The sequence below is a fragment of the Chiloscyllium plagiosum genome, unplaced genomic scaffold (assembly GCF_037043375.1).
Source record: "Chiloscyllium plagiosum isolate Xiang-an unplaced genomic scaffold, Cpla_swu_hap1 HiC_scaffold_36, whole genome shotgun sequence".
Classification (NCBI taxonomy): Eukaryota; Metazoa; Chordata; class Chondrichthyes; order Orectolobiformes; family Hemiscylliidae; genus Chiloscyllium; species Chiloscyllium plagiosum.
The window spans coordinates 50,472,363-50,488,830 of record NW_028270174.1 but is presented as its reverse complement, the minus strand read 5'-3'; the positions used below and the strand labels follow the sequence as shown (position 1 = coordinate 50,488,830).

Genomic DNA, 16,468 nt, shown 5'->3' with positions numbered 1-16,468 from the left:
TTCACTCAGTTAACCCATTTGCTGACACAACTGTACTGTCACACTGGAGGGAGATCATTCAGATATTTTAACTAAAAAACGCAGTATTAAGTCTTTGTGGTTGTAAAACACTTTGCTTTGATAGCCACTGGCTATTACAGTGAGAAATAGTTTGAATTTTCCCTAACTGAAAAACATTCACTAAATTCCACCGCTTGTGCAGATTCCTATCTGTTCACGTCTGAAATGACGAAGATTTTGCTCTCTGTTGTTTATCATATCCAGAACAGAACTGCTGCCCAAATCCAAGCACATGATTTCTATATTTATTGACCTACGAGGTCGATGCCAATGCCTCACATTCTAATGGGATTCATCAACAAGAGAACTTTTCAGGGTTAAAACAGTTCTGTCTTATGTGCAGGGGGTCATTACACAAGCACAGTATCAGGCTTCCTCAGGGCCAAGACCAAAAGATGTTGGAAAGACAAATCGGAGTTAACATTTTCGGTCCAGTGACGCCGTCCTTAGCACTGATGGTTTTCAGGAAAAGTTTGATCAATATGCAGAAAGTATGTGGGGGCGCAATAATTAGGAGGAAACAAGATGTCGGGATAGAGCCGAAAGAGAGAAACTAACAGTGGAAAATAGGAATTGATAATGATTTGTTTGGAGCATTAACACCTGTTCACGGAGACTGTTTATGACTAACCATAGGTATTGTGTAATGGCTGCTTTGCTATACCTAGGCCTGGTGGGTGTGTCGGGGGCCAGGACATGGGAGACTTCAGGCCTCTAAAATGATTGAAATTGGTATGGAGGATTGCGCAGTGCTCAAGCAGAAAATAGTCAAGCAGAAAATAGGATGTAAAGGAAGGTGGTGTAATTCAAACATTCAAGGACAAACTCAGACCGATGCTGACAGATGATATACGTTCTATGGAGAATACGTTTGAATCCATTTGAGAGGAAACTAGATGTTCTAAGAAGAAAATGTCACTGATTGTCGGAGTGTATCCGCCTCCATATTTTAAGATCACATTGGGGAGGGCAGTAAACAAAGGCATAAATAACACCTGAAAAAAATGGTATGGCAATTATCAAGCGATATTTTAAACAACATGTCAATCGGTCGAAGCAGGGTCATTTCTCTGGGGTGGGTGAGTCCAGAAGTGGAGGACATAGGTTTAGGGTGAGAGGGGAAAGAAATAAAAGAGATCTGAGCAGCAACGTTTTTCACGCAGAGGTTGGTACGTGTATGGAATGAGCTGCCAGAGAAAGTGGTGGAGGCTGGTACAATTGCAACATTTAAGAGGCCTGTAGATGGGTATAAGAATAGGAGGGCTTTGGAGGAATATGGGACGGGTGCTGGTAGGTGGGACTCGGTTGGGTTGGGATATCTGGTCGGCATTGACGGGTTGGACCGAAGGGTCTGCTTCTGTGCTGTACATCTCGAAGACTATGATCTTCCAACCAATCTTGTATCCAAATAGCTAGTTCTCCCTATATTCTATGGCTTTGAATTTGCTAACCAGTCTGTTATGTGGAACCTTGTGTCTTTCTGAAGTCCAAGTTAGTGATTTATGTACAAAAGCCATGTTGACCCTCCCTAATCATTTCTTTCCTTTCCAATTCCATGTAAATCCTGTCCCTAAGAATCCTTTCCAACAACTTGCCTGCCACTGACTTCAGGCTTACCGGTCTGTAGTTCACTGGCTTTTCCTTACGACCTTTCTCTAATAACGACACTGATCTTCCAGCACCTCACCTGCGGTTTCGATTATATAAATATCTCAGTGAGGGGCCCAGCAATAACTTCCCTAGGTTCCTACAAATATCTGGGATACACCTGATCAGGTCCCAGGGATGTATCCACCTTTATGCATTTTAAGATATCCTGTATTATCTCCTCTGCAATATGGACACTTGTCAAGTTATTGCTATTTGTTTCTCCAAACTCGCTATCTTCCATATCCTTTATTTTACAGTAAAATTTGACGTGAAATACTCATATAGAATCTGTCCGACCTCCTGCTTTGCCACAGACAGCGTTGTTGATATTAGAGGCTCTATTCTCTGCTTGGTTACTCTTTTATCCTTAGTTTACTTGTAGAATCTCTTTGGATTCTCTTTAAATCTATTTCCCAAAGTTATCTCGCATCCCTTTCTGCCCTGCTGATTTCCCTCGCGTGTACTTCTAATGCCCTTATACTCCTCCAGGGATTCATTCAAACTCAGCTGTCTGTACTTGCTATATCCACCTTCATCTTCTTGACCAGAACATCAATTTCTCTCGACAGACAGCATGCTTTACAACTAACAGCCTTGCCCTCAACAGGAACATACTGTCTCTGTACTCTCATTGGCACGGGCCTATGGTGGCAATGACAGATGTGTACAAGGAAGCAATCATTCTAAGCAAAGAGGTAGTGTTAGGAAAGTGAATAGACTAAAGATAGATGGGTCTCCTGGCCGTGATGGAGGAAAAGAGATTGCGGGCGGGGGATGGCGTGGGGGAGGGGGAGGTGGGGGGGTTTGAAAACATGCTCGTGATTATTCGCTAGAATTTGCCGGACTCTGGGACGGTCCGACAGATTGGAAAGCTGCGTGTGCTACTATTTTTCAAAAGGACCCGTTAGCTTAACGTCAGCATTGGGGAAAATGCTTGAATCTCTCAAGGAAGTAATACAGAGATAGCTGGGTAGAAACTGTCCCATTGAGCAGATGCAGCATGGATTCATGAAAGGCTGGTCATGTTTAACGTATTTACTGGGATTATTTGAAGACATTACGCGTGTGTTGGACAAGGGGGAAACGGTGGAGGTGGCGTATCTGGATTCCCAGCAGTCATTCGATAAGTTGAGTATCCTTCCTAAGCACAACTGTAATGGAATCCCTCATCAAAAATGCCACTCTCCCTCCTCTCTTATCCCCATTTTATCGTTCACCTTGTATCTATACCCTGGAACATAAAACTGCCAGTTCTGTCCATCCCTGAGCAAAGTTTCTCTAATACCATGATATACAATTGCCTGGTTCCTGAGCTCATCTGCATTCCCTATCAGGCCTCTTACATTGAAATAAATGCAATGCCACTGCTTGATCCTACCTCGTTCTGTGCCTTGACTTTGCCTGCCTTGATTGTCAACTTTTCAACTGTACCAGCCTCAGATATACCTCTTTTCTCATTACCTCTTTGCGTTTACACCCACTCCCTCACTGGTTTAATGCCTCCTGAATAGCACTAGCAAATCTATCTAACTGGATATTAGATACATTCCAACTCAGGTATACTCCATCCTTCGTATGCAGGTCAACTAGTCCAGAGGAGATTATCATTATCAAACAATGTGAATCCTTCTCCCCTACACCAGATCATTAGCCACTCGTTCATCGGCTCCATCAGGCTATTCCTACTCTCACAAGCATGCAGCACTGAGAATAATCCAGATATTATGACAAACGAGGGCCTGCTTTGCTTCTTCCAGGCTAATTTGCTATATTCTCTCGTCAGGACTTCATCCTTTTCTCCTCTGACGTCATTGGTACCAATGTACAGCGAACACCCACTGGTCATTCTCCGCTTTGAGAATATTCTGCACCCTCTGTGAAGCATCCTTGATCCTGGCACCAGGGAGGCACCACTCCACTCTAATGTCTCACTGTCAGCTACAGAAAGGGCAGTCTGTGTCCCTGATTAGAGAAAGCCCTATTACCATCGATCGCTTGGAACCTGATGTACCACTCATTATGTTAGAGCCAGTCTCAGTACCAGTAACTTGGCTGTCAGTGCTTCATTCCCCGGAGTATCTGTTAACATCTACATTTTCCGAAACAGTATATTTGTTTGACATGGGGATAGCTACAGGAGACTCCTGCACCACCTACCTCACTATCCTGAATTTCCGGGAGGTAACCCATCTACATGACTGTATCTGCAGCTTTCCTACCTGAAACTGACAGCTATCACACTCCCTAGCTCCTGTAATTTCTTAATTACCATTTACAAATGCTCCATCTGATCCGTGCGATTCAACAGGATTTGCATCCTCACTTCTGCATACAATCATCAGGATCATTGAAACTCGCCCTAATCTCGGACATCCAACAGGAAGAGCTCATCACAGTACGAATGCCCATTTAACTTTAACGTTCCACAGTCCCAGAAAAATGCAGAATCTTACTGCTTTACAAAACACGACTCGAGATTAAATTAGTACCAATACTTTGTATTTAAAATTTTAATCAAAATATCATAAGATAGGTATTTAAAATAATAATCTCTCACCCAACTCAATGTTGTAGATTTAATGAAGTAAAACACACTAAAATTTACGTTTTAAGAGACTGAAACACATTGAGCTGATCCCCGCTGTGAGTCACAGAGACAAAGAGCATGGAAACAGACCCTTCGGTCAAACTCGTCCATGCCGACCAGATGACCTAACCTCATCTAGTCCTATTTGCCAGAAATTGGCCCATATCCCTCTAAACGCTTCCTACTTGCATACCCACCCAGATGCCTAATAACTGTTGCAATTGTACTAGGTTCCACAACTTCGTCTCGCAGTCAATTCCATATACACACCACCTTCTGCATGAAGACGTTGCCCCTTCAATCCGTTTTAGATCTTTTCCCTATCAACCTAAACCTATGCCCTCTTGATCTGGACTCCCCCACCACAGAGAAAATGCCATGTCTATCTATCTTATTCATGTGCCTCATGATTTTATAAACCTGTATAAGGTCACCCTTAAGTCTCTGACATTCCAGGAAAAAAATTGCCCCAGCATATTCAGCCTTCCTCTACAGCTCAAACCCTCCAAGCCTGACAACATCTTGGTAAATCTTTTCTGAACCCTGTCAAGTTACACAACATCTTTTTGATAGTTGCAGAACAGAATTGCTCACAATATTGCAAAAGTAGATTAACCAATGTCCTGATCAACCACAACATGACCTCCCAACTCCTGTACTCAATACACTGAACAATAAAGAAAGCATTCCAAACAGCTTCTTCGCTATCATATCTAAATACGTCTCTACTTTCAAGGAACGATGAAGCTGTACGCCAAGTTCTCGTTGCTCAGCAACAGTCACTACGACCTTTCCATTAAGTGTAAAATTCTTGCTAAGATTTGCTTTTCCAAAATGTAGCACCTCATATCTATCTAAATTAAACTTCATCTGCCACTCCTCGGCCTATTGACCCATCTGATCAAGACCCAGTTGTAAACAGAGGTAACCTTCTTTATTGTCCACTACACCTGCAATTATGGTGCCATCTGCAAACTTACTAATTGTATCTCCTATATTAACCGTCCAAATCATTTATAAAAATGACGAAAAGTAGTGGACCCTGCAACAACCCTTGTGGCACATACAGTTACAGGCCTCCAGTCTGAAAAACAACCCTCCACCACCACCCTTTGTCTTCTACCTTTGAGCCAGTTCAATATCCAAATGGCCAGTTCACCGTGTATTCCGTGAGATCTAACCTTCCTAAACAGTCTCCCATGGGGAACCTTGTCGAAGTCCTTATTGAAGTCCATATAGATCACATCCATCGCACGGGTCCATCAATCCTCTTTGTTACTCTTCAGTAAACACAATCAGGTTTGTGAGATGCGATTACCCATGTTGAATATCCCTAATTAGTCCTTGCCTTTCCAAATACACGTACATCCTATCTCTCAGGATTCCCTCCAATAAAGTGTGCAGCACCGATGTCAGGGTCACCGGTCTACGGTTCCCTGGTATGTCCTACCTGCCTTCCTTAAATAATAACACCACATTAACCAACCTGTAGCCTTCTGGCACCTCACTAATTTCTCAGCAACAGGCCCAGCAATTACGTGAATAGCTTCCCACAGAATTTTCAGGGTACACCTGATCATGTCCTGGGGATTTATCCACCTTTATGCATTTCAAAACATCCAGCACTTCCTCCTCTGTATTATGGACATTTCTCAGCATGTCACCATCTATTTCTCCAGATTCTACATCTTCCATGTCCTTCTCCACAGTAAACACTGATGCAAAATACTCGTTTAATATCTCCCCAAGCGCTTGCAGCTCTACACATGGGCTGCCTTGTTGATCTTAGAGGGGCCCTATTCTCTCCCTAGTTAGCCTTTTGTTTTTAACGTATTTATAAAAACCCTTCAGATTATCCTTTACCCTGCAAAGTTTGTTATTCGACTGGGACAACACATCTATCCTGGGATAGGCTATGCAAAGACATGCCAGAGAATTCCTAGAGGCCTGGCACTCTAACCACAACGCCATAAACAGGCGCATATACTCGATCCCATCTATCAACCCCTCAGAAAACGAACAGGAAATGACATCATTACATACCCCAGGAACCACATCCAGGACAAGCATATAAATAGAAAGCAGGAGACAACAGCTTTGCTTCACTTGGAGGTCGCCACTGATGTTGTTACCTAGCCAGGTAATGGAATGTCTGGATATCAAACCTACAGCTCAGCAAGTATACCTACACACTAATCCTTAACCCTATTCGGCAAAGTTACCTCGTGCCCCCTTTTTGCCCTCCTGATTTCCCTGTTAAGTGCACTCCGATTGACTTTACATTCTAAGGAGTTTTCAGATTTTTGAATTGGAATAATTCAATATATTACATTTTGATAAAACAAACTAAGGCAGGACTTACACTAATTTAAATTAGGCCTTGAGTAGTGATATAAAACAAAAAAAAACCTAAGGGTTCAGGTCTTTGAAATTTGTGTCACATGTAGACAGGGTGGTAAAAAAAAAAAGTGTTTCGTACATTTACCTTCATTGCTAACACCTTTCAGTCTCGGAGTTGAGACGTTATGTTGAGGTTGTACAGGATGTTGGGGAGGCCCCTTCTGGAATTCTGTGTCCAGTTCTGGTTGTGCTGTTATAGGAAGGACATTATTAAATCGGAGGGAGTTCAGAAGAGATTTCCCAGGATGGTGATGGGAATGGAGGAATTTTGTTATCTGGAGAGGTTGGATCGGTTGGAATTTCTTTCACTAGAAGATAGGAGGTTGAGGGTTTGATCTTATTACAGGTTTATAAAATCGTGAACAGTGTAGATATGGTGTGTGGCTGGAGGAGAGGCGAATTCCAGACTACGGTGCATTCTTTTTGAGAAGAGATGAGAAAGGTTTGAAAAAGACAATAAGGATTTTTTTTATTATTATACACGTGGAATGAACTTCCAGGGGAAGTGGTATCTGTAACTACAATTATAATTGTTATAATTATACAAGCGGAGGCAGGTGAGATTAGTTTAGTTTGGAATTCCGGTCGATATGGATTGGTTGGACCACAGGGTCTGTTTCCTTGCTGTATAACATTATGACTCTAACTCTCGCTATCTCTGAATTCCTCCATCCTCACAAATCTCCCGATCACTGTCACCTCATTCAGTTTCACAACTCTTTCTTATCTCTGCAATTCCTCTCCTGCCTCAGAACCCTCACTACCTCTGGTATCACAAAAACCTCAATCTCTCACATCCTCCAATCTCCTCCAGTCTCATCACCCTCCCTATCTCTAAGCTTGTCCACCCTCACAAATCTCTGTGATATGTGCCTCTCTCTAATTCCAGCTTTGAGCATAGCCAATTTTTATTACATATTCCTGCACCCTGAGCTCCGGAATGTCCCGTTTAAACTCACTGTTTCATTTTCCTCCCAAAAACATGAATCAATCATGTACCATCTATTCGAATATCTGACTCTCTGACCTGGTTTCTAATGTGGCTTGTCATATTCTGATAAGAAGTGCCTCGGAGGTCCACAGGACAGGAAAAGGCACGGTGGTCCACCGGATCTGTACTGTAAAGAAATCTTCCAACTAACTATTCTAATCCCATTTTCCAGCACTTAGCCCATAGATCTGTCAACCTTGGCATTGCAATGTGTCTTTAAATACATCTTAAATGAAATTGAGACGTCTACGTCTCCTACCTTTACAGACAGTGAGGTTTAATGCAACTATTGCTCTATGATGAAATCACCCACAGGAATACAGAGCAGCTGGGTCCGTGCAAACCAGAGATCCCCCACAAATTGGCAGGGCTTCTGAGCGAGGGCACAAGAGATTTCACAGGATGGTTCAAGGAATGGGGATTTTAGTTGCAGAGTTTGGGTTTGTTTTACATTAGTTATTCATGTGACATTGGTATTGCTAATACACATCAAGAATAGCCATCTACAATCATTGGACTCTCCTTCTCAACCTCTTCTCTTGCCTGGGCTGTGGTAACCTTCAGGTTAAACAACCACCAGTCATCTCTCCCGAATAAGGGAGCAGCCCCATGGTCTGGTAGGAAAATACTGATTTTACTTTTACACAGTGATGCCACTTTATTTCGTGGGTGGAAAGGGGAAATACTGAATATGGTTGTTGGCATACCACTCAGGCACAATGCTTTGTCCTGGACGATGTTCACTTGCTTTAATATTGTTGGGGCTGCACTAATGCAGGCAAATGGAGAATGTTCCAACACAATCCTGATGTTTACCTTATAGACAGCAAACAGACATTGGGGAATCAGGGGTTTGGAGAAACCGAGACTGCTCTCCTCGTAGTAAAGGAAACTGAGGGGAGCTGTAATGGGGAAGTGTACAAAAAAAAAAGTAGGATGCTCAAATATACACTCAGCAGCTCATCATAAAAGGATTATAGAACACATTGTGGAGGTGGGGGAGATCTTTTGAGAGAATTGAATGATTCAAAGGAGAACGTTTCTGCTGCAAACGGGAATGACCTGGAACACAATACTCACACACAATGCAAATATCCAGGTCCTGATGAATTCAATAATTCTTTCAGAGTTTGGCGTTACAATTACTGAAATTGCCATCTGAATGTCCAACTGTAATATCCTGTAATACAAGTTTATAAAATCCGTCACTGTCAGTTCAGATTGGAAACTCACACCATCCCCACCCCCTGGCCCTGGATGACTGTACACATTACCCCTTGTGGAGGTCAGCATTCAATCCAGGGGGAAATCTACGTGGGTTTCTATGAGTTTCCACCTTGGGCTATCGTATGATTGAACAGAGCAGATCTTTGACACATTGTACAGAATGTTCCAAGAGTCAGTGAGATATGGAGAGCAGGATTTGCTTCCTTTTGTTTCCTTCTGTGCTGCCGCTGTGCCTCATCAATAAGACATGGGGTGTGAAAGGCTCATGCAGCTCGATGGGCAAGTTGTATCCATTCTGACCAATGGGTAGTAAGATCTCCCCAATCATTCCAAAGAGTATTCCTAAAAAAAGATAACAATTGTGCATGCTTCCCAATGCTCAGTGCTCCCAGTGAACATTTAGAAGAATGAGGAGTGTCTCCTCGAAAAGGCATAACTGGAAAGCTCCAAGAGGATTATAAACTGTTTACAGAGAGATATTCATAGGAAAAGTGGGCAACAAGTTGCCAGATGAAGTAGAACTTGGGAAAACGTGGAAGCTGTTCATTTTGAGGAGGTAATAAAATAACAGAGTTACTATTTAATTGTGGAAACTGTAGAAAGCTGCATCACAAAGGGACCAGGGGTAATTGTGCAGGAAACACAGGAAGCTACGATATAGTTACATCAGGGAATCAGGAATGTTGTTCCTGATTTCAAGGAGTATGAAATATTAGAGTAAGTAGAATATTCCTTAGGGCAACTGTTCAAAGTGTGATTGAGATCGCATCTGGAGTAATGTGAGCAGATTTGCTCCCTTTATTTAAGGAAATGCGTCAGTTTATTGGAGGCATTTCAGAGAAGATACAATGGGATGATCCCTGGTTCTCATGGATTATCCTTTAAGCAAAGGCTGAACGGCTTAGAACTCTACTCACTGGATATTGGAGAATGAGATGTGATCTCTTTGAAACATACAGGATTCTGTCGAGGTGGGACAGGGTAAATACTGAGAGGACATGACCCATCATGGGAGAGTCTGGATCTAGATGCTGGGTCAGTCATGGAATCAAGGGTACTATTTGGATTCAACTAGGAGAAAGTAATTGTAACGCCTGAAGAAGGGCTTATGCCCGAAACGTCAATTCTCCTGCTCCTTGGATGCTGCCTGACCTGCTGCGCTTTTCCAGCAACACATTTTTCAGTTACTATTTGGATTCGTCATGTTGAAGCCAACACCGACACGGGTAAAGGGTTTCAGTAGCAATTGAGCTGGGGTGAGGTGGAGACGAGCAACATCTTAGAGATTGGAAATCCCGGTGTTTGTGATTGTGTGGATGTCTGATCAGAAGATCACCTTGGGGTCAGATATAACAGCAATATTGTGAAGAGTGTAGTCCTGCCTCAGACAGTTCCCAGTGAGCGGGAGTGGCTCAACGGTAAGGGAGAGTAATTTGTAATAGCAACTGAAGGCAATGGGTTTACCTATTACAATGTTTCATTGGAGGAAATTGTAGCGAATCAAGTCATGGGAGTGTGGTAAGCAGTTTGATAACTGAGCATCAGTGGAGCAATGGAGAGGGATGATGGGGAGGGAGAGCTGGGCATTATCAGTGTACATGTGAAACCTAACACGGTGCTTTTGGACGATGTCACCTCCTGGCAGCATGTAGGGTGAGAAACAGGAGGGCCAAGGAAAGATCCTGGAGGGACACTAAATACAAGGAATTCAGAAAGGAAAGGGAGATTGGTGATGGAGCAGGATTCTTCAACGACAGTGAGGTCAAATATTAGATTTTGGCAGAATGGATGAGAAGGACATAACCAGAAAAAAATCAGACAGACAGAACAAGGAACAATATCTGTGATGGGCGAGGGGCATTGATGAGGAGGAGACAGAGGTGTCTGTAGTTTCGCTAGATTAGGGTAAAGTGGCAAGATGAGCTCTAATAAAGCTTGACACAGAACTGAAAAAAAATGTTAGATTCGGGCTAAACCCAGAAGCACCAAATGAGACAGTTTGGCTCGGTGGGCGTGTGGGAGGGAGGGAAGCAGCCGAGGCAGCTCATCGGATTGTCTCAATCTTATTGGCAGAGAAACTCCATGTATCTCTCACTCTTATTATTGGAGGGGAGCATGGAAGAGACAGGATGATAGGCAGTGTTTCACAGAGTACTTAAAATGAGTGAACAAACCTGCTGTCCACTGAACAATCTTGCCCTGTTTCAACAATTTGGTGAGTGGAGCAGCAAACTTTTGTTACTGCTCTTTTCATCGATAGTGTGGGAAATTCCGCAATTGCTTTCGTTTTCAAACGTCGTGGGGCTATTTTTTCCGTGTCCAATAAGATGGCCCAGGAAGGTGACTCGAGCTTTAGCAAATTCAATTTTTGCACGGTCTACCACCGAGCTTGCCAAGTCGATTGAACAAGTCCGAAAAATGCTGCAAATGTTCCTTCCATGATTGATTAAAAATCACCAGGCTATGAACATACCTCACACAGTTATGTAATCCAGCAATGATCTGGTTGGTCAGTTCTGAAATGTGACTGGTATGAATGTGAACTGAGATATCACATTTAGTGTTATGAAAGACGAAATTGCCTTTGCTCACTCTGACAGAGGCAGGTCCCAGTAGCCTCTGAGCAAATCCAACTTAAATGCAAGTTGCTTCTCCCACGTTTTCGACACAGTCGTCCAACAGATGAATTAGATGTGCATCAGTCTTTGTATACGGCGATGACTTTGCAAGAGTTCACACATAACCGTTGGGTGTCATCAGGCTGTGACACCATGACAATAGTGAGCTCTAGTGACTAGAACTTTCCTCAGTTAAGCCATCTTGGAGAATGCACTCGATCTCCTTCTGACTCTGTGCCAACTTTATATGGTTATGCAACTAAGGATGTTGCTTCAACGGAACAACATCTACAGCTGCATCATATGCAATCAAGATAGTCCTTCCCAATTTATTTCTGCATACCTGCCTATGTAACAGTAATAAACCTGTCAGGTCATTTCGATTTTCTTGTGGAATGTAACTCAATAATGTATTCCAATTTTTGACAACTTCCTCATTGTCCACATTGAGTAGAGGAATGTCCAATCCAGAACCCTCCGAACTTGGTTCTACTTTTGTGCTGTAATCATTAACACCTTCTCCTCTTGCTTTACTTCCCAATCAAAATATCTTTTGAGCATATTCACATGACACACTCCTGTCTAAAGTCCTTATCAAGTAGTTCACCTCTCTAAATTACATGTAGATTTGATAGGTCCACTAAACATTGCTTTTAATGCACGATGTTAGAGTTATTAGGGCCAATCTGCCAAAATTCACCTCCATTTTTGTGTAGCCCATGCTATTAAAAATGTCTCTGTATTTCGCCTGTATTTCCTCACCCCCTAAATGACCTGCAAGTGGTATCCTGGTGGTCAGTTTTCTCCCTGTTTGTCCAATGTATTGTTTGTTATGACCCCTGCATGGTATTTTGTAAATGACATTGGCCACCAGCATACATGAACACCAATTCTCCACAAAAAGGCATGACTTTCTTTCACTAGTATCCTAACATAAAAATGAAGGACACCACTTCGACTGGGAAAACACATCTATCCTAATACAAGCCATTCAAAGACACGCATGAGAGTTCCTATAAGCCTGGTATTAGAACTAGAACACTCTCAACAAACACAACGAGCTTGACCCCATCTATCACCCTCTGAGAAAAAGAACAGGAAGGGATTTTACCACAACAAATGACGTCACATAGGAAAAGGCATCGCTGCCTAAAGAAACCCAAACATATAAATAGAAAGCCAGAACTAACAACAGTGCTTCGCCTGAGGCCCACTAAAGATGTTACCTATTAGGGTGATGAAACTTATGGAAGTGAACCTTCCAGCTAAGCGGGCAAACTTAAATCCAAACTGTCGATCTGTCCGTATTTCTCATTTCCCACTTTAGCTTTTTATAAAGTCTGAGAGCGGAGACAACTTAAGAGTGAATCTGTGGAGTGACATTTTCCCTGAACCCCTGGTGAAATGCATAAAACTTGACTCATGTTCTCTGGATCATGTGTCTTTCGCTTTGGTCTGAGCTAAGGATACATTTCTGAACTCAAAATGTTACGAGCATTTAGAATTCTTATTAGAATTAATAATCCATCAGATAAAAATCGATTCCACCACAGTTATAGAATTGCAATGATGCATTTACTGTTGGTGTAAAATGAATAATGATCATAATAGAGAATGAGCGTGATCAGGTCGTTGTGTCTGTGCCATTAGCACATTATTCCCTGGGAAGCCTGTATTGTCTCCTGCCTCACCTCGTTATTGCCAGCAAACTGTAAATCAAAGAAGAGAAATAAAAGAGAAGGAGAAGCGCTTATAGCACAGAGGCAGGAGACTTCAGGTTGAATTAGCAGGAAACAATATTCGCTGATGGGTTAGCAGCAAATGACAACATACTGAGTTCAAACTATGAAAGGATGCTCAGTTGCCACCTTCGAGATACTGGATCAACAATAGGCAATTTGCGAGATAATTAATCAATTAAACATCGAGGCACTTGGCAGACTCCGCGGGAACTTGAACTCATAATCGCCTAATTATTGGACAGACGCTTTAGGCACCTGACCCACGGCAGCACCCAGAGATCGTAGCCCAGCCACATGTGCAATCAGTTAACAACGCGATGTTGACTTTCAATGCAATAATCCTTTCTAATTATCCAGCTATCCCTTCCTTTACAATCGTCTCTGGCATTTTCCAAATGGTAGCTATGACATTGGTGTAGATGAAAGCTGTTCTATCTGATCAGCTCACTTTTTGGTAAAATCATGGCTGATTTGGTTGCTCCTCAACTTCACTTTCCTGCCTTATTCCTGTGGTCCTTGATTCCATAAGTGACTAAGTGTCTGTCTATCTCAGGATTCAATACGCACAGCCTTGACTGCCCTCTGTTGGAACGAATATCACAGATTTCCTACCCTTTTAAAGACGGAAAATCCGCCTCATCCGTGTCTTAAATAGATAACCCCTTTCCCTCAGATTAAGCTCTCTCCATCCCAGATGTAAATGAGAGCAGAATAAATCCCTAAAATTAAGGATAGACTCACCGGTGTTTCCAATGCCAGTTCTGAGAATCTGAAGCACTTTTTGGTTTCACCTTTGATTAAACCAGCTGCCCTGATTTACATATTATATTTACCAATGACGAACCTCTTTCAGAAGTAGTTCATTGACCGAACCAGATGGTGTGGATAGGTGTGATGCAAAAACAAAGACATCTTTCTTCATTGATCCATTGCGCTGATTATTAATCTCTCTGCTCATGGAAATGGATCCTTCCCATTCACTCTGTTTCTCAATAATGTGCGTAGTTCAATTCAACTTCCCATCAGCCTCCTCCGTTCTGATCAAATACATTGGGACAGGAAATCGTAGGATCATGCTGCAGACATTGACAAGCCAATTACTCGCCTTTCCTGTTGGAACTCTCATTCCATAAGAAATAGTAAGCAATATACGCTGGTTGGTAATTATGCCTGAGTGGTTAAGGCATTGGTCTAAAAAGTTGCATTGGTGTTTTCCTGCGCAGGTTGGATCCTGCAGATTATGTTTCTTCTGCTTTAAGATGTTAACTGACTTTCTGCTGAGGAAGATTTCGCTCCAACAACAGCAAATTCGTCTCAGGTCTGGTAATGTTTTGACTTTAAGAGTCCTCGAGTTCTGATCAAGGAACGTGCCTTTGTCAAAGTGTAAGCTCTGTTTGTCTTCCGTGAAACAATACTAAAGCTGTTGTATTGCTGTAGTATTCTCTGTGTTTATTCTACATTTTGTTTAAAATCTTGTCGGTTGACGTTGGAAAACGTTCAGGGAGCAAAATCGAAAAAAACAGTCTCTAGTTTTGTGAATTTTTACAAACTCTTTAGACTCAGAGCAGAATGAAGGGTGAATCGATCCGGCTGAGCAGAGACAGTCGAGACACTTTCCCCTTCTTTAAGGAGCCGGGACATTAACTCTGATTTTCTCGGGACATGAACTAATTTGAGATAATAATATGATTGTCTTTGCTTCACATCAGGAATTGAAAACTCATCTGGGCTCCGGGACAGTGAGAAAACTTGGGAAACTACAAGACACTGAAAGCCTTGAAGGGAGTCGTTCCCGGTTGTAGGAGAGCTGATTCCCGGTGACATGGATGTGTCTGCACAGCATGGGATCAGACTGTTCCCATGTCTCCACAATGAATGCCCTCGGCTTTAATTTCGTAACGTAGATGGCAGTTGTCATTCTGGAAGAGGCAGGCTGAAGGTTGAATTCACTAACAGTGTCGTCCGAATGACATACTTACCAGTCTCTGTGATGGAATTGGTCAGCGGGTTTGGCTGTTAAGCGAGAGATTGGTAATTGCAAACCATCCAGGGAGGAGGCTCGTTTTGTTTACACTTCATTAATTTTCTTTGCACAGTTCCGGGTTTTTAATGGAGTCAGGAACATGTTGTCCAAACGGAAATCTTCTCCAATGAGGAACAACAGGATTTTCCATGTTATTTTCATGGCTAACGTAAATGGATGCGGATACTGGGAATCGAACATGAACAGAAACTGCTGGAGAAACTCCGGCCGTTTGATAGTAGTTTTGAGAAAAAACAGATTTCTTCTAAATTTCTGAAGAAACTCTGATATATTGAATCGGATTCTCTCACCACGGATGCTGCCAGATCTGCTGACTTTCTGCTGCAGCTTCCGTTTTTGTTTTCAACGGAATGTTCATTCCACTTATTGGGATGATAAAACTGGGCCACAATGTACCGACATTTAACTTCTTCGAAAACTGAAAGTGTTTGGATTCACTCTCCCTCAGTTCCACAGGTGAGAGTCTTGGAATGACAGACTGTTTGCCGACTGCATTTGAGAACTGTCGTCAAAGAGGAAGGGTGTTTTCTCCCTGTCTTCTTCATTAAGAACAAAATCACAGGAGCGGGGTACAATCGCACCCATACTGGGGATGTGTGGGAATGTGAAACCATTTGCATGTCAGGGTGGATCAAGGACGAAAGACCAAATTGGTTAAGACGCATTGAGGTGCACACTTCCATTGACAATGCCTTCTGATTCTAAGAGCTAAATGCTGGAAAGTGATAGGAGAATAGTCCGATGATTGTCTTCGACGACTATAGGGCATTTTCTTTGCAGGAGAACATTATGACCAGCTCCGGTGAGCTCTGTTGGCAAAATAATCGGCCAATATTTTCGAAATGTTTCCCAGCAAGGAAGGGGTGCAACCGACTCTCTCTAGTTTGCCTGTCAGATACGGTGTCTATTGGGAGATTACGATTGGGGATAACTGGCATAGTGCACATTCCTGCAATCAGTCTTTATTGAAATAGGAAGAAGCAGTCATGGCATCTCCTTACCCAGTCGTGTGCAATGCCATCCTTTCTCAAATCCTTGTGTCTGACATTGACAGGCATTGCTTGTCAGGTAAAGATTGGATTCACCTGTACTTGTATCAAACAGGAAATTGTTTAGAGTTTGCCATGTGTCCGTTGCTTTCAGTGAGTT

At 42.5% G+C, this 16,468-nt stretch overlaps 1 long non-coding RNA gene across 2 annotated transcripts in view; it reads right to left on the bottom strand.

Annotated features, from left to right (window-relative positions):
• The window catches only part of LOC148139946 (uncharacterized), a 991,803-nt gene that overhangs the window by 692,725 nt on the left and 282,610 nt on the right, over positions 1-16,468 (bottom strand). Inside the window, exons 3-4 of one of the 2 annotated variants that reach the window (XR_015753246.1) lie at positions 8,769-8,868; positions 6,783-6,887 (exon numbers count right to left, since the gene is read on the bottom strand). This is a non-coding gene — a long non-coding RNA (uncharacterized LOC148139946). Of the gene's footprint in view, positions 1-6,782; positions 6,888-8,768; positions 8,869-16,468 lie in introns of those variants that run through there. The other variant, XR_015753247.1, reaches the window with a different exon arrangement.